Source organism: Trichechus manatus, unplaced genomic scaffold, assembly GCF_000243295.1.
Source record: "Trichechus manatus latirostris isolate Lorelei unplaced genomic scaffold, TriManLat1.0 scaffold00220, whole genome shotgun sequence".
In the NCBI taxonomy this organism is placed as follows: domain Eukaryota; kingdom Metazoa; phylum Chordata; class Mammalia; order Sirenia; family Trichechidae; genus Trichechus; species Trichechus manatus.
The window spans coordinates 1,673,880-1,693,658 of NW_004444156.1; the positions used below are offsets into that span (position 1 = coordinate 1,673,880).

The window sequence follows — 19,779 nt, forward strand, 5'->3', positions numbered from 1 at the left end:
ATGAGTTGACAATCAACTCAACAGCACTTAAAAACCACGGAGTTACCTTTAGAAGGGAGACACACCAAACTTTTAAGCAAATTGTTCCTGCTGACAGATGAGGCGGGCGCAGAAAGGAGGGAGATGCATCCAGCATTGACACACTTCCACACTGTTCCAAGTTTTTAACAAACACTTTATGTTTGTAATCATAAATCTGAAAAGTTTTCAAATGTCAAACAAATCTCTCATGCTTATGAGGTCAATAGCTGCTACTTTCTCTTAAAGAATCATTCTCAGGTTAAAGTGATTTCCAATTACACTTTAGAAAGAACAAGTTATACTGAAAAGGCGTGGCAAAAAAGGACTTTGCCACAGATCAGGTATTATAGTTCACTTAACCGGATTACAGCTTGGGTGGGACCAGAGTGGAAAGAGAGCAGAAAGGCAACGAATTTGTAGGCAAAATTCTGGGAAATGGCTCAAGATGAAAATCTAAGGAACCAAATACACGAAACTGGCAGTACATACAAGGCCTTAACAATTCAGAATGGGAGGCTATTCTGACTTTCAAACACATACTAGGTTCTAACCCCAATCTGATGTAGAATGCTGGAATTACAACTTCCCTAGAATCTGTTTACTTCTCTTCAAACCATGCAGACAGTCTAGATGACAAAAAAACAACCCAACCAAACCCGTTTCATCGAGTCGATTCAAGTCTGACTCATAGCGACCCTGCAGGACAGAGCAGAACTGCCCTCACAGGGCTTCCAAGGCTGTAAATCTTTATGGAAGCAGACTGCCATATCTTTCTCTCACAGAGCAGCTGGTGGGTTCAAACCTCCAACCTCTGGTTAGCAGCTGAGTGCTTAACCACTGCGCCACCAAGACTCCTTCAGATGACAACAGTATTGAAAACAGAAATCTTTAAGTCCCTCCTAACACTAATGGCCCAAGAAAACCTATATTTTATGCACTTAATTTAAAAAAAGAAAGAAAAATATTTTTTGTCTTTAGATCTATGAATTTACAGGAAATACAAGAAAGAAACATGTTAAATGATGCAAAGAAATGCAATCAGCAAAAATTAGGCCAAAAACAAGTCTCAATAAATTTTAAAAGACTGAAATCACACAAAGTATCTTTCCTGCCAACAACGGAATGAAACTAAAAATCAGTAACGGAAGGAATGCTGGGAAATTCATAAATATGAGGAAAATTAACAACACACTCGAATAATTCAGGGCAAAGAAAAAGTTGCTATGAGAAGAATGAAAACTAAAATACAATATATCAAAAATACGGGATGCAGCACGTATTTATGGAAAGCAGTGGTGAGGGAAATTTATACATTAAAATGTACACATTTATACGTTAAAAAAGCTGGTTCCCTCAAAAGATCAACACATTTGACAAAACTTAAGACTAAGAAAAAAAGAAGTAAGACTCATATAACTAACCAAGAGCTGCCCAGGCAGAGATGCAAAACTTCTATGCATACTTTACTACGTATTATAGATGAGGGACTTAAAGGGGACAATCACATGATATGCCAGTACCCGCCCCCCCAGCTTCTGGAAGCTGTTCTGGTGGACATAGAGAACTCTTCTACGCCTGCCTCCACCTGGCCTCATAGGTGAGGGACTCAAAGGGGGCCTACTTTCTGCTGGTCTCCCCCTGGCCAGGTAGGCTTGTTTAGGTGGGCTAATAGCTTTCGCTATGCATGCTGCCCCACTAGCGCCACAGCTGAGGAGACCACAAGGTCCCTCAGCCGGCCAATTATTACGCTCCAAAGCCCCACAGCACGTTACATGACAAACATCAGGCCGCAGAGGATGGGGAACACTGGAGGCCTCATCACGTCACCCCAGTCTCTGAGCCAAGGTGATGAGTTGAGCACTCCCAATTCATTTATATATATTTAAGTGTGGCCTGGCTGTTTTAGAAAGAAAAACAGCACCTTGGTTGCGGAGGCTATTTTCAGAAACCAGAGACAAAAGGCCAAACTTAGTTCTTTGTTCCATGGACAATCTAGATGAAATGAACAAATTCTTATCAACAAATTACCAAAACTGACTCAAGAAGAAATAGAAAATCTAGACAGACCTATAACAAGCAAAAAGATTGAATCAGTAACTGGATCAATAAGCAGCATCATGATAAATGGAGAAAATATTGAAGTCATCAAGGATTTCACTTTAGTTGGATCTACAATCAACGCCCATGGAAGTAGCAGTCAAGAAATCAAATGACATGTTGCATTGAGCAAATGTGCAGCAAAAGACCTCTCTGAAGTGTTAAAAAGCAAAGATGTCACTTTGAGGACTAAGGTGTGCCTGACCCAAGCCATAGTGTTTTCAATTGCCTCATATGCATGTGAAAGCTGGAAAATAAATAAGGAAGACCAAAGAAGAATTGATGCCTTTCAAGTATGGTGTAGGTGAAGAATATTGAATATATCACAGACTGCCAGAAGAATGAACAAATCTGTCTTGAAGAAGTACAGCCAGAATGCTCCTTAGAAGCGAGGATGGCAAGACTTCATCTCACATACTTTCGACATGTTATAAGGAGGGACCAGTCCCTGGAGAAGGACATTATACTTGGTAAAGCAGACAGTCAGCGAAAGAGAGGAAGACCTTCAACAAGATGGACTGACACAGTGGCTGCAACAATGGGCTCAAGCATAGCAACAATTGTGAGGATGGCACAGGACCGGGTAGTCCTTTGATCTGTTGTACACAGGATCGCTATGAGTCACAACCGACTTGATGGCACCTAATAACAACAACAACTTAGGTGATCAAACTATAAGGAAATGCCAGAAAATTATTAAAGTGAGAACAGCATTACTTCTAGGGGAAAGGGAAGGATATATGCAGGAGGCTACTGGAGTGAGTACTACTTTATTTTCTTAACCTGGGTGGGGTTACACAGGTGCTTCTTTTATAATAACTCATTAAACTATACAATTGTGTTTTTTTCATTATTCATCCAAAAATACAGGTAGTACCCAACTTATGACGGGGTTCCATTCCAATGATTCCGTCATAAGTTAGTTCTAATGTTGTGAATACCCTCCTTTTTTTTTCCTTTTAGTTTCATTATTATTGCCTTTTATTACCAGTATCTTTACAAATCCAATCTTTGTCTCTGGGGGCTAGAAACATTGCATATAAATTTACAGATATGATGACAGCAACAAATTATAGGCTGCAACATTGTACATAGTACATACTACTAACAATAAGATGTACAAAATAAACAGTCGTAGGCATGAGTCATCATTAACTCGACTAAATCGTCAGTTGGTGACCACCTGTATTTAACTGAGCAACAGCTATGCACCCAGCACAATGCTACTTCACATTGACTTACTCAATGGCTGCTTCTGATCTCATACTACACAGAGAGTCAATCACAGCTTGTCCCACCCACACTCATTTCTTTTTGTATGTTTTAAAATAATTTTAATTTTTGGACAATACAACATTCATATAGTTCAAACAGAAAAACATGTATAAACCTGGAAAAATGCCAAGGATGTGCAAAGTCTTACACCCATCCCTGTCCCCATCTCCATATTCCCTTTCACCAGCTGCGTTTATGAGTTCTTGGTTGTCCAAGATTTCTTCATACAAGTACAAGCATATATTTATTTAGCATTTATCGAGTACTCACTATATGTCACACTTTGTTCTAAATTCTTTTCTTTTTTTTAATAATATTTTATTGTGTTTCAGGTGAAGGTTTATGCAGCAAATTAGGTTCCCATTAACAATTTCTACACAAATTATTCAGTGATATTGCTTACATTTTTCACAATGTGTCATCATTCTCATTCATTCCGTTCTGGTTGTACCATTTTCCAGTTTTCCTGCCCCTTTATCTTCTCATCTTTGCTTCAGAGTAATTTTTAACCATTTGGTCTTATACAGATGATTTTTTAAAGGTGATAGTCTTTACTTTATGAGCCAATCTGTCATTTAGTTAAAAGGTGACCTCAGGGAATAATTTTGGTTTAAGGTTTAAAGTGTATCGTAGGATGATAGTCTCGGGTAGCCCTCTAATCTCAACTAGTCCATTAAATCTGGACTTTTTAAGAATTCTGTTCCATATTTATCTCCCGTTCTGTAAGGATCCATCTATTGTCTTGGTCAGTACAGTCAACAGTGGTAGCCGGGTGCCATCTAGTTCTTCTGGTTTTGTACAATTGTGTTCTATGTGTTTTCTGGTGTGTGTTATATTTCACATTCAAAAGTCTTTTTAAGTTAGAAATTTACCCTAAAAACCTTTAAGTCATCTTAGTAATATCCAATGGAGATCTATTATTCTTTCTTTTTTCTGACTCTAAACTCATCTAGTCTTATTTATAGTCACAGTGAGTTGCAGATAACAAGTTTGTAAGTATCTGCAGTGACTTTAAATTGTTTTAAGCACTGCTTTTTCCAAGGAATTCCCTCTAAATGTTAATATTTCAGAACCGTTTTAAACATGTTTATAAATTGTTGTTAGGTGCCGTTGAGTCGGTTCCGACTCATAGCGGCCCCGTGCACAATGGAACGGAACACTGCCTGGGTCCTGCGCCATCCTCACAATCGTTATGTTTGAGCCCACTGTTAACAGCTGTTGTCAATCCACCTCACTGAGGGTCTTCCTCTTTTTTGCTGACCTTCTACTTTATGTACTTACTTGAGCTTATGTACTATTGGCTTAGTGCATAACTCCTGAAGCCTTTTCAACTGGAATTCTTAATCAGAATCACAACACAAAATATGATTTGGCCAACAATTTTCTCAATTCCTCAAATGATGGTTTGTTCACATGTAATATTCCATATGCACACCAAAAAAATCCAATTCACTATATCCATGACATTAGGGCCAAACTCTCCCAGGCTAGAGAGGTAGAGTGAATACAAAAAATTCTTCACTGACTTAATAATTTTAGTTAACTTTCTTTAAAAAAAGTTTTAAATCATTTAATCTTTTTTACAGAGCAATGACTGATGATATTTTAAGTACGTATTACCAGATTCCGTATATTACAAACAAAATTAAGCTCACTTCTTTCCAATGACCTTTCTGAGGATATCCATTGAGTATTTGGTTGGCTTTCCAGTGATACCATAGGGTAATTTTATCCAGGTACCAGTTAAACGCCAAGTGTTTTTTCCCAGTTCATTAGTGCACGGGAAAACATATCCAAATCCTCACTTTTCACACCAAGTGAGTAGAAAAATCAAGTTCCACTTTTTCCTTCTCTGTCCCTTCTGTTCTGACACCAGCTGCACAGACAGCAAGCACCTCCTCCTCTGACCCTAACCACCAGGAGCTATGTCAGACCTCACAAGCTAAAAGACAGCTCTCCAGATGAACAAGTTGGCCAAGACTTCAGAAGCCAACCACAAGCTTCGGAGTCTGCATGATACCCTCACTTCTGACCTGTTGGCTACAAATTTGAGGTTCTCCCACTACCCCTTCGGGATGCCTGCCGTAAGCCTGGGGCCCCCGGACTCACTCACTTCTGACCTGCTGGCTACAAATTCTAGGGTTCCCTCTCCCACCTCAGGATATGAGCTGTAAGCCCAGGAGTTTCCAGCCGCCTCCACTTCTGACCTGCTGGCTCTCTCTCACTACTTACTCAGGTTCGATAATTTCAATGACTCACAGAACTCATGGAAAGTGCTATACTGTATTTTTATGCAAATGACATGCATGTTATACGTTTTTTTTGCCAACAGCACCCTCTCCTGCAAGGTATTTTCATAAGCATGCTATGCTATTTTTTTACATGTTGCTGTAAAAATTTAGTATAGCATACCTATGAAAATATCTGAGGGGAAGGGCTCAGGTGGCAAAAAAAAAAGTATAACATGCATTATTTTGAGTAAAAATATGGTACTTGTTAAAAATTACAATTACAGTTTTATTATTCCAGCAAAAAGGATACAAATGAAGAGGCACAGAGGGCAAGGTCTGGGAGGGTTCCCAACACGAGGCTTCCATGTCCCCAAAAGGGACGTGCTACCCTCCCACAAGCATCAGTGCCTGTCACCTACCAGGAAGCCCATGGAGCTTCAGTGTCCAGAGTCTTTATTGGGAATCTCATTACATAATTCAAACTCCAGTCCTTCTCTCCCCTGACGTCAATATCCCAAGGTGATCCATATCCCACCAGGTGGTCTTTCTGGCCTGGTTGGCCCCCACCTAAAAGTCACTTCATTAGCACAACCTATTAGGTTAGGTGTGGCCTTAAGCCTTCATCAAAGACACTGATTACTGGGAAGATGGCAAGATTTTAGAGGTCACTTCTCAGGAACCAAGGACGAAGACTAAAGTGTAAACCCCACCATCAGTAATACCCTGAATTACAGTACTCCATAAACTTAGCATGGGCTGTTGTTGCTAGTTGCTGTAGAGTCCACTCCAACTCATGGTGACCCCGTGTGACAGTTTTCCCTCAATGCATTACTTTACTTTTACATAAACACACAACTTGGGATACAGGCAGTCCCCTTATTCCACACATATTAAGGAGGCTGAGCAGGCTGCTCTGACTAAAGCAGCCTGCAGATGAATGTGCAGAAAACATTTACAAGGTAATTGGTAACAGACTGTGAAAAGAGTCAACTGTTTTAAGAACATGACCCTGCTTAGAATAAGAATCAGATGAGCATTAAAATTATGTTTATTTATTTATTTCTAAAAATCATTCTGAGTAAATGAGTAGAGAAAGATTCTGACCTTCTTCCAACAGATACCATTAGATGGTAGTGGTGGTGTTCTGTTAAGTATTTCTAAAAAGCCATTTACTGAAGACTAACAAAGTAATCATTCCATGCTTTTTAAAAAGTTTGATGTTGTCAGATTTGACATTAGAGCCAAATGTCTTGCTCGTTAGAACACCACCACCAATGTTACTACTGCTCTAAATCACCATGTTGAGGGAAGATGCCAAATAAAACAATGAAACTGAAATCAGCTTGTCATCTACTGAAGACATCACGCACAAACATAACCTTTGAAATACTGCAGCGAAGTTGGATTATTCTAATCCAGAATACTTTTGTTAGATTTCTAAGCTATATAACTTTACACTATCAGAAATTTATTTTTGCTTATAAATGCACACACAAGTGTGTTACGTTACTTAAAAAAAAAAATACTCTTTGATTATTTAGTAAATGTTTTTTTACCTGCAACTGACATCAAATAAACAGTCTCACTCTACTTACTGACAGAAAGAGACCAACTCCGAGTGTCTTAACAGCATTTAGACTTTTCATCTTTAACAGCAAATTCTGCCACCAAATTTCAAAACACAGCATTCACTATACCTAACCAGATGTTTAATAAATGCCTTCCTCCCAGTAATTTTATTTCTAGGAATTTAGAATACATTCATGTATTAGTACATTATACAACCATTAAAAATAATTAAGATGAGGTTTTGTGCCCTAAGGCAATGCTTTTATATTAAGTTAAAAGGGATATAAAATTGAATGTGACCTCAAATACAAACCACAAGTTTCTCAAACCTGGATGCCCAAAACATACCAAAACTGAACTCTTAATCCTCACCACCCACATTTCCTATAGTACTGCCCATCTCGTAAATGGTGCTACCAGATGTATACGCTAGAAAGACAGAACACTTTCCTCTCCCCTTTCACCCTCCAGCTCACATCCGAGCAGTCAGCACATCTGGCTAATTTTACCTCTAAGACTGCTCTGAATCTGTCTGCTCTCCACCATGCTGTCACTATGCTAGTCCAAGGCCCTATAATCTCTCTCGTGAACTGCCACAATTACCTCCCTATGCTCGCCACCTACCAATCCATTTGCTCACACAGCAGCCGAATGATCTTTCAAAATTACAAAGATCATGTTACTTTCCTGCTTTAAAACCCTTCAATGAATGGTTTCCCAGTACTCTTAGGAAAAAGTGCCAAAACCTTCACATGCATAATTTAGACCCTGATTAACCTCTCTGCCTCAGTCCTGCCACGTGATAGCTTTCATTCCCTACACTCCAGCCCCAGTTCCTCTAATGCCCCAAGCTCTTTCCTACGTGAGGGCTTTCTCAGAAGCTTCTCCCTGGGCCTGCAACTCTACCCTATGTCCAAGCTCTCAAGCAGCCCCAATCCACTTGTCTCCGTCTGTCTAACTTGTCCTCATCTTTTAGCTCTCACCTTAAATAACAATCTTCGATCCCCGACGTACATGTTCTCACAACCATACTTCTCCTTTAAAGCACTTACCATTTCACAATTACAATTGTTGACTTAGAGGTTTACTGTCTGTTTTAATGGCTCTCTCTCTCTCACTAGAGTGTAAGCTCCAAAAGAGAAAGACTCTGAACATCATGGTATCATCTGTTTGACGGCTGCACAAAGCACAGATAAGTTCAAACTCTGGGCAGGAGTCCTTGGGTGACACACGGGTTAAGCACTCAATAACTAGCCAAGAGGTTGGCGGCTGCAACCCACCCAGAGGTGTCTCTGAAGACACGCCTGACGATCTGCTTCCGAAAGGTCGCAGCCTTGAAAACCCTATGGAGCACAGTTCTCCTCTGACACACGTGGGTCACCATGAATTGGAGTCGACTCGATGGTAACCAACAATAACAAACTCTGGGCACCCAATTAAAAACTGCCACAAAGGACTCTCATGTATACAGCAACGCTTCCACCACTGCTTCTACTGTATCCTTTAGTTCCAAAACTAATCTGTGTTGGGCAGGCAGAGGAGAACCGGAGATGATGACATGGACTCACTTCAGACAGCTAGATATTAGTACAGCCGACAGCTTCTGTAGTCGGCTCCGGCTTCACATCCTGTGCCTTTTCCTCCTGGACAGACGACCGTTTTGATGGATCTCCGTATAATACAGCTTTAACGACCGAGGTGAATGAAACAGTTCTTGCTACTCCACTGAATATTCAACCTGCTTTACAGGTATTAAGCCAAAACTTTTCTCTGGTATGTTCATATTACTCCAATACAAAGAAAAACTCCCAAAAGTTCTGAAATATGACGAGCCAATATGTTAAACAGATGAAATTTTATAAAACAGCGAACTTTTAATGAGTTCCTACTGTGTGTACCCCAATATATTAGACATTGAAAGAAGGGATAAAACAAATAGCTCATATGGCTGTCCACAATATGCTAAGACCCCTCCCCACAACATCTGGAAATTAGGAAAATAAAATTGCTTATCAAGAATTAAATTATACCCCCAGACGCCCTGCTAACTCAGAATGGAAGCCACTCCTGAAGCCCGCTCTTGAGGCAAAGATTAGACAGGCCTGTAAAACAAACAGTAACACACGTGAGGAACGTGCTTCTTAGTTCCACCAAATGTATGAGAGCTAAACAGGCAACTCCTGCCCAAAAGCAGAGATAAGAAGGCAAGAGAACTGGACAAACGGGCCCAGGGAACCTGGGGTGGGAAGGGGGAGAGTGCTGTCACACTATGGGGATTGCAACCAATGTCACAAAACAATTTGTGTATAAATTTTTGAAAGAGAAACTAGCACTGTAACCTTTGATCTAAAGCACAATAAAATTATTAAAAAAAGAGTTAAATTATACAATCTATATATAATGGATCCACTCTAAACAGAACTATGTAAATGGGGGCAGGGAAGAGCATGTAAAAGAGTTTACAAGCCAGCAAGACTTGCTAAGACAATTACAATGAAAGAATGTACATCTTATCTCGGAGAAGGGCAGGCTGTAAACACATCAGCAAAGTCAAGAAAGCAAGCACAATAGGTGCAATACAGTTCACTACTAGGAGGGGCCTCTAACTCAGACTGGAGGAGTGAGGGAAAGCTTTCTAGAGAGTGAAATTTAACCTGAAAAGCAAAGAACAAGTAATAATCTACATTACAGACAAAGGAAACAATATGTACAACCCATTGCCATTGAGTGGATTCCGACCTACAGTGACCCTATAGGACAGAGTAGAACTGCCCCATAGGGTTTCCAGGGAGTGGCTGGTGGAATCAAACCACGAACCTTTTGGTCAGCAGCCGAGCTCTTAACCACCGTGCCACCTGGAGAGATGGCAGCTAGGCACAAATTTAAACCTAACATTTACAAGCCCCAGGATAAGAGTTCAAAAGAAGGCCCGTTTACCACAGGATTAAATATTTAACAGTTATAAATCAAATCAGTGCTCTGTTAAATGAAATATGTTCTATCCTCCCACATTGACAAATACACCCTAAAATGACCTGGAAGTTCAGTTTCCATTTTATTTGGCAGTCAAGTTGTCGACAATTTGGAAAACAATGCAAAGCATACAGAACAGTAATAAGCACCTAAATTCCATCAACAAGAGAAAAACCAGTATTTTGGTGTATCTCCCTCCAACATTTTTTCTGTGTGTGGTTGTATAATATTTTAAGAGAGTTGGGATCAAATTATATATATAAATTGTATACTTTTTTAATATAAGTACTCCACTCTTACCACTTATAATACAATATAGCAAGCCACCTCATTCAGTTACCCAGAGTGCACTTTGCAGCTAGTTTACCTTAAAACGGTAATTCTCAAAGGGGGGTCAGTACACCCCTGGAAATCCCCAAGATCTTTTCAGGGGGTCTGTGAGGTCACATATATTTTCCTAATCATACTAAAATGCCTATATCCATCTCCTATTGCTGCTGCAAATAACCACCACAGACTCAGTGGCTTAAAACAACATTTATCTCTTACAGTTCTGGAGATCAGAAGTTTAAAATAAGGTTATCAGCCAGGCTGCATTCCTTCTGGGGAAAAATCATTTCCTTGCCTTTCTCAGCTCCTTCATTCCTTGGCTCACCGTCCCTGCCTCACATCACTCCACCCTCTTGACTCATGAAATCTTGCTTCCTCATCACATCTGCTACTGACTGTTCCTCCTGCCTCCGTCTGACAAGGACCCTTCGGGGATCCAGGAAAACCTCCCCACGTCAGGATCTTTGTCTCGGTCATGGGTTCTCAAAGTCTCTGTTACCATCTAAGGTAACATATTCACAGGTTCTGGGAACTACAGTGTGGACATCCTTGGGGGGTTGTATTATTCAACCTTCTCATAGTATTATCCACAGCATTCGTTGTCCTTTTCATCGTACTGGCATCTGCATTTCTGGCGGCTGGTAAAACTACTGGCATCTTAATACAAATTGAAGCCGCGGCACCAAGTACTAATGATCATTTCACTGTATGCTTCACCACCCTGTACTCTCAGGGGAATTAAAAAAAGGTCAGTTTCACTTCCAAATGTCCTTGATAATACACATTATTTATTTTATTAAATCCCAATCTTGTCTTTTAAATATTCTGTGTGACAAAACGGTAAGCACTTCTGCTCATACAACAGCTGTCCTGAGAAAAAACACTTGTGTGAATGTTTGAGCTGTGAACTGAACCACTGCTTCCAAGGAGCGGCTCGTGGATTCAAACGGCCAACCTTTCGGTTAGCGGTCGAGCTCTCAACCACTGTGCCACCAGGGCTCCAGGTACAAAGACCTGGAGAAATGGCAGCTAGGCTACTTTTCTCATGGAACACCATTTTTATTTGATGGAACAACTGACACACGAACTATGGAGATTCACACATTAGTATCTAGCAGATAAAATCTCAAGAGGAACCAAGCGAACCTGTTTCTTCAAGTAAAACAACTGACAGTAGTTATTACCAATAAGAAAAATGGAGCTTTGCAGTGAAAATTAAATTTTGGAAGGCCTGTATACACACTGTGAGACTGACAGCTTTCCAATACTTAAAGGCTCTTCTGATGAGATTGGTGAGAATATTAACAAACGTGATTTTTTGTCTTGTGCAATGGAATGTGTAAACTTGTGGAAGACCCGCATAACTCAGGCAATCAGTGTTTTCCAAGTGACTAATGCATGATGTTACAAGCTCATGCTTTGGTAAAAGATCCATTCAAAGTGCAAGACAGGCCAATGAACTGTAATGTAACAGAGGATAAAACGTTCATTCATATGGTTTCAGTCTTCACGCTGCAATTAACCTTTAAGAAATTACCATTGGTTGAGTTTTGGTGTAGCATCAAAGAAAGCTATGCACAATAATCTGGAAACACTATTAAAATATTCCTTCCTTTTCTAACTACATATTTCTGTAAGGCTGGGTTTTTGCATATATTTCTTATATATATCAACCAGAACACATATTACAACAGAATGAATGGATAAGCAGACATGAGAATCTAGCTATCTTCCGTTAGGCCAGATAATAAAAGATATACAAAAATATGAAACAATGCCCCTCTTCTCGCTAAATTTATTTTTAATTTGGAAAATAGTTCATTTTTCCATAAAAATGGTATTAACATTATCATGTGTGTCATTTTTTAAAGAATACATTTTTGGAAATTTTTTGTTTTAATACTTAGAATGTTTAAAATTAAATACGGAATATGGTAAATATTCATAGCTATAAACTACATTTTAAAAAATATTGGGGTCCTCTAATTTTTTAAGAGTAGAAATTTTGAAAGAGCAGAAAGAGAACAGAAAGTTTGAGAACCGCTATGTTAACAGACACACTAAGCTTTCCGGGCTGCAAGGTCCAGAGGATCCGGGCGGGACCACAGTCATCAGACCTCATTGTCCCCACCCCGCTGGCCCCCCACAAACTGCTTAATGAAATGGTTTGACCCTCCTTAAAAAAATAAAAAAAGATATACTAAGAAGAAATATTCCAAGCATTTTATGGATATTTGGGAGAATGCTTTATTTAATTTTTGTTTGTTTTACTCTTTTTAATGCCTGTGGTAGATACTTCCTTTAAAATTTGTCATGGCTGGAATTACAAGGGCCTTGCCATATGGAATACAAGTTAATCAGTTAACTATGTTATGGATGATAAAAAATTATTTCCAAAGAAGACTCCTGCCCCTGTCCCTGCGTCCAGCCTCCACATGTCTTGGAAAGGACTTTGAATGACTCCAATTTAGTCTCATGTCTTAGTTAGGCTCCTTGATTTAAGAAAAGCTGAATGTTAAATACACAGCTCTGTTATAATTCCAAACAAAATTCTAAAACAACTGCTGGTCACGGACTGAACTGTGTCCCCCAAAATATCTGTCAACTTGGCTAGACCATGATGCCCGGTATTGTGTGATTATCCACCATTTTGTTATCTGATGTGATTTTCCTATGTGATGTAAATCCTATCTCTATGATGTTAATTAGGTGGGATGAGAGGCAGTTCTGTTAATGAGGCAGGACTCAATCTACAAGATTAGGCTGTGTCTTAAATGGATCTCTTTTGAGATATAAAAGAGAGAAATGAGCAGAGAGACAGGGGGACCTCATACCATCAAGAAACAAGAGCCAGTCCTCTGGACCTGGGGTCCCTGCACTGAGAACCTCCTTGACCAGGGGAAGACTGATGACAAGGATCATCCTCCAGAGCCGACACAAAGAGCCTTCCCCTGGAGCTGGCACCCTGAATTCAGACTTCTAGCCTCCCAGACTGTGAGAGAATAAATTTCTTTGTTAAAGCCATCCACTTGTGGTATTTCTGTTATAGTAGCACTAGATAACTCACACACTGCTATTTAATATATATCAAACCTCAGTAGAAAAATCATATATATTGATGACTTCCTGAAACTATATAGTCCATGTATTCCAAGATACTGTAACGTATGTCTATGGACCCCACCAGACCATCATAAGTAAGTGATGCCTATGCCATATAGAAATAGTGCCCTTGTGGAATTAGGTTTTATGATTCAATTGGTGATAATGACGAATGTTATAACAAAAGTCCTGTGGAAATCGTTAGTGTTTACTCCAAGGATATCCCTGAAAATCACTGTTTAATACATTGGATAGTAACCACTTTATAATGTCACTAGGAAACTTATTATCCTAATATCAGTAATAGGGTGTCTGCTGAGCAACTGGTTGTTTTTTTCTCTTTTAAACACCGTGATGAGCCATTTAACTAAATAGGTTACCTCATTTCCTTCGCTGTTACAAAGCTTAGAGCCAAATTTGTAGTGTTTCCTTAGAACGTACATTGGTAATATCTTTTTACTGATCTCATTCTTCTCTTCTTTTTATGTTCCTTGTTCTCCCTTTGCTTCATCCTTCTCAAATATTTGTTAATTATTAAATTTTGTGTATCTGTGGTACAGTGGTAGAATCCTCGCCTTTGGAGACCCAGGTTCAACTCCTGGCCAATGTACCTCCACAGCCACCACTCAGCTGTGATGGTGAACAGGTTTCAGTGGAGCTTCTAGACTAATAAGACACACTAGGAAGAAAGGCCTGGAAATCGACTTCAGAAAATCAGCTGTGGAATAAAGGGGAATATTGGTATATTTCTCACTGTAAAAAAACTGTGTTATGGTTTTACCCAACAAGTTCTGGAACTCTGGTTAATGTGAATCCACTGAAGAAAAAAGCCAGTTGTCTCGATGCTGACACCATGCTTCTGTGTCTGCAGGACAAAAGGCCGGATCCCGCACTGAGACGTCTGGCTTCACCCCGAGAGAAGTCCTGGAATTGTCACTCCGTACCCACTTCATCAGGCTTCTTCTGAAATTTCTAGTGTACACCATATTTACGAACACCTTGCCCAGAAGGAAGACGAGATTAATAAAATCACACACATTCTGAATAAAGCTAAGTCTGAGCAGAGGCAGAAAACGAGAGTGCTGGAATCTCTTACCCTAGCTCAGGAGGTAGGCTAAATATGAGCAGAGAGGGAAGGTCCACAAAGACCTTGAACGAAACAATCCACCTCTAATCTTCATATGCGCTGTAGCTTTAAGTGACTTCTGAGTTCTCCCAAAGCTCAGGTTGTGATATATGGTAATGTACGTAAATATCTTTGTACTCCATTCCCAAAGCTTTTTAGAGGTCATCCACAGACAAAAACACGGAAGTGATTTGGAGTAAGATCTCTGAGCTCATTACTCCTCTCACGTTTTCTCTCTCAGTGTATGACACTACCATTATGATACAGCCATGCTAGAAATCTGGGACTGATCCTTGACACAGGCAAGAAGCCATGTTACTCACGATTCATATATGATACAGAACCTTACTTCTAAACATATTAGCATGATTAACATAAATGAACTTTTGAAAATTAGTTTGCTAAACAGGTGGCTGACTAAACCTTTCACCCCATCAGCCAATCTCAGTCATTTGTCTTATTTCAAGTGAACAAAACAGTACTAAGAAGAACACTAAAGTTGTGCCAATGAACAGTCAGGTGCTTCATTTTCAGGGAGGTAAGAACCATACAGTTCTCTTTAACAAATGCAACTCTGGCAAAAAGTATTGGCCCTCCCTTCCTGCTACTTGCAATGAAAAGTTCTGCAATTTTCCAAAGAATTTGTACTGACTAAAATGACTTACGCAAATTAGATATATTTCATGTAGATACATATTAGGCTTAATTCTTTCAGGCTTTCACTACTTTAAAATTTTAATTGATACTGCTAATTAGTCATAATTAAAGATAACTTCTGTTTTTTAAATCACGATGTGTTCTGGATTATTCATAGAGCAGATTATTCATGATTCCATTTTGGGGATTAGCAGGTCCATATCTTTAAATAACTTTTAAAACAAGAAGTAAGGAACAAATAACTATCCACTGGAGTCAGTGGAATTCAAAGCAGCTTACCCCTACAACCTAAATCCTAATCTAGATGTCACAGATAAATTCTAGAGCTATATCCTTTCATTAATATTACTGACAACATTATTGACATTTCCTCACCTGAATGTTCAAGTGAAACGAAACGACTTACTATTCTAAGTTGGGGGACACAGTCTAATATACCCAAAGGGAAGGAACATAGAAGAAATAGGAACAGCTACCATTTGTTGTTGCTGCTGTTTGGTGCTTTGAGTCGGTTCTGGCTCATAGCGACCTTAAGTATCACACAGAAAATTTGCCCAGTTCTACAATATCCCCATGATCGTTGGTATGTTTGAGTCCATTGTTGCGCATGTCAATCCATCACATTGAGGGTTTCTTTCGTTTTCACTGACCCTCACTTTACAAACCATGACTTATTCGTTTTTTCTGGCAGTCCACAACACCACAGTTCCAACGTGTCAATTCTTCTGTTTTCCTTTTTCACTGTCCAGCTTTCGCAGGCACGTGCAGTGACCGGATAGACCATGACATAGGCCAGGTGCACCTTAGTCATCAAAGAGACGTCTTGGCTTTTGAAGATTTTACAAAGGTTTTTTGCAGCAGATTTGCCCAATGCAATATTGTCATTTGATTTCTTGACTGCTGCATCCACGGACGCTGACCGTGATCCAAAAAAAAATGAAATCATTGACAACTTTAATTTCGTCTTCATTTATCATGACGTTGTTTAATGGTCCAGTTGTGAGAATTTCCATTTTCTTCACGTTCAAGTGTAATCCACACTGAAGCTACCATTTACTCAATCCTTACTATGAACCAGTCACTATGGTGAGGATCCTATATGCAATATTTATACGTTAAGGTCTCTACTCGCATTAAATTCTCACAGTAATCATTTAAAGAGTACTATTACTCTTACGGGGCCCTGGTGGCACAGTGGTTAAGCGTTCGGCAGCTAACCAAAAGGTTAGCAGTTCAAATCCACCAGCCACTCCTTAAAAAGCCTATGGAGCAGTTCTAGTCTGTCCTATAGGGTCGGTATGAGTCAGAGTTGACTCAGTGCAACAGGTTTGGGTTTTTTTGGTTTTTACCACCCTTATACTATGGGACTGCAGAGAACGAGCACCCAGTCTTAGAAGAAACACAACAAGAAGGCACCTTAGAAGCGAGGATGGCGAGTCCTCGGCTCGCTTACTGTGGACACATCATCTGGAAAGATCAACCGCTGGAAAAGGACATCATGTTTGGTAAAGCAGAGGGTCAGCGAAAAGAAGGGAAACCCCCAAGGCCATGGGTGGACACAACAGCCACGACAATGGACTCAAACATCCCAGTGACCATGACGATGGCGCAGGGCCAGGCCACCGTTCAACAAGTGTTCTGTGGTTGGCAGCCGAACACATCCTACTGATACTTCGTGAAACATAAAGCATGTAAATGTCTCTTAAATCTTACCTCTACCCCTCTATCTTGCACGTGGCTCTACATAGATAGACACTAAATACTTAACTTTCCCCATAGATCTCTTGCCCACCTTATATACTACATAAAAGTCCAGGCTTCACAGTATTTTGTAATATGATAATCGATTAAATCTTTTATTCTCGGTTGTCCAAGGCTAAACAATGCCAAACACTTACTTTACAAAGCAAATATTCTGAGGTATACTGTGATTAAAAACAAGCATTTTAATTTTCATATTAAATCAGTGCCTGAATAATCTCTTTCAACTATTTAATTACAGTCACACTGGATTCAAACACCTCTATAGGAAGCAAGTATACTGTCTTGGTCAGAACTGCTGACTCTGGAGTCAGATGCTCTGGCCTCAAAGAACAAATGACATAGTTAATATAAACTTATCAGTACAGTGCCTGGTACATAATAAACCTTTTATAAATATTTGTATTGTGATTAGTCCACATGTTATGGACTGAATTGTGTCCCCCAGTATTTGTGAGCATGACCTTGTCTGAAAACAGGTTCTTTAACGACGTTATTCATTAAGTTAACGTGAGGTCATGCGGGAGGAGAGTGGTTCTCAATTCGAGACAAGTCGTGTCCTTATGAAAAGAGCAGAAAAGACACAGAGACACACACAGAGGACAGTCAGCCAAGACCGAGGAAAAGACTAGTGAGATCCATAAACCAAGGACCACTACGGACTGCCAGCCATCACAGAAGCTAGGAGAGAGGCATGGAACAGATTCTCCCTCATAGGGACTCAACATGGCCAATATCCTGGCTTTGAATACCTAGCCTCCACAACTATGAGACAATATACCGTTCTTATAAGCCACCCAGTTTGTGATGCTTTGCTAGGGTAGCCCTAGGAAACTAGCACAGATTTTGGTACCAAGAACTGGAGTGCTGCAGTAACAAACACCTAAAAATGTGGAAGCAGCTTTGGAAACAGATAATAGGTAGAAGCTGGAGGAGTTTTGAGGCACTTTATAGTAAAAGCCTAGATTGCCTTGAAGAGATTATTGTAGAATTATGGACGTTAAAGGCAATTCTGGTAAGATTTCCTAAAGAAGGAGACTTGTAGAGAAAGCTTCTATAGTGTTTGAAAATACAGACACACCTACCCCGTGTTTTTACGCAAATAACAGGCACCTTCTACATTTGTTTGCCAACCATGCCCTCTCCCTGCAAGGTAAACAAACTGGAAGAGTGGCGCTTACAAAAACACCGTGCAGGGGGCAGGGCACGGTTGGCAAACAGACGCAGAAGGTGCCTGTTACGTGTGTAAAAATACGGTATATACCATCAAAAACAGAATGTTGCTAGAAATAAGGATGGTAAATGTGTTTCCATTGTGGCTTTAGATGAAAGGAAATGATGACTATGTTACTGGACGCTGGAGGAAAAGCAATTCTTGTTACACAGTGGCAAAGACCTTGGCTGAAGTATGTTCAAATGTTTTATGGAAAGTAAAACTTATAAGTGATAAACTTAGATATTTAGCGGAGCAGATTTCTAAGTGATACCAGAATAAGGTGGTTCCCAGTCCTAATCTCTTCTGAGTGGTGTCTTATAAAAGCGGAGAACAGACAGAGGGAGAGACACACAGGGGTGAGACACCATGTGACGGTGGAGGCATATGCATCTACGATCAGCAAAGGAATGCCAAAGATTGCCAGGAGAAACAAGGGGAGAGACGCAGAATAGTCCCTACCTTAAAGCCCTCGGAAAGAATCAAAATGGCTAATACTCTGATTTGGACTTTTAGCCTGCAGAACTGTGAGAAAATAAAATTCTGTTCGTAAAGCCACCCTCTTTGTGGTATTTTGTTATGGCAATCCTAGGGAACTGAGACACAGCCTAGGAAACGGAAACAGTTAAATAACAACATACCTTTACAAGGGACTATTTGTAATCATCACAAATCATATTTCAGAAGACCATCTACTGGTACCAGCAAATGTCCAAATATAGTTAAGTGAAGAAAGGAGGATACAAAACCATGAATATGGCATGTAGAGGGTACACAAAAATACTTTCTGAAGGTTGCTGAATAGTACAGTCCTAATTTTTTAAATATATACACATATAACAAATATGCACATATTTACACAAAATAAAAGGAATGAAGTAAATTGCAACAAAGTGTTAACTGTTCTTCATCTGGGTGATTTTTTGTATTTTTTAAATTTTCTTCCTTAAGTGGGTATTAGAATTAGAAAATTTCAAAAAAAAAATTAGGTTCTTCTAGCAACAGCTTCAATTTCTTCAATTCAGGTCTGTAATCCTTCAGTTAGTAAACAGCACTGAATACTTCAGAAATGCCAGGTCTCTGTCTATTTATATGATACCCTTCTCCTGGGCTCTTACCTCGATTTTATTACTGAAACATTGATTAGCTATGTGGATACAAAGTACCAGCTTCTGAGACACTGTGGTACAGGAGCCTGGCAAACTGTAACCCTCAGGCTGACCATCACCGATTAACAATAGCAGAGTTGAGTACTTTTGACAGAGACCATATGGCCTAAGAACCTCAAATATCTACTACCTCGTTCTTAAATAAAGTTTGTTGATGCCTGCTGTGCTGGATTCAACATGGCCCCAAATTCTTTGCCAATTCTTCCAGGAAATCATGAAGTCTATTTCCCCTTCCCTTTATTCCGGTTGGGCCAG

General features: G+C 39.7%; 1 protein-coding gene across 10 annotated transcripts in view; it reads right to left on the reverse strand.

Annotated features, from left to right (window-relative positions):
• The window catches only part of CLCN3 (chloride voltage-gated channel 3), a 91,332-nt gene that overhangs the window by 53,403 nt on the left and 18,150 nt on the right, over positions 1 to 19,779 (reverse strand). The window lies entirely within an intron of this gene.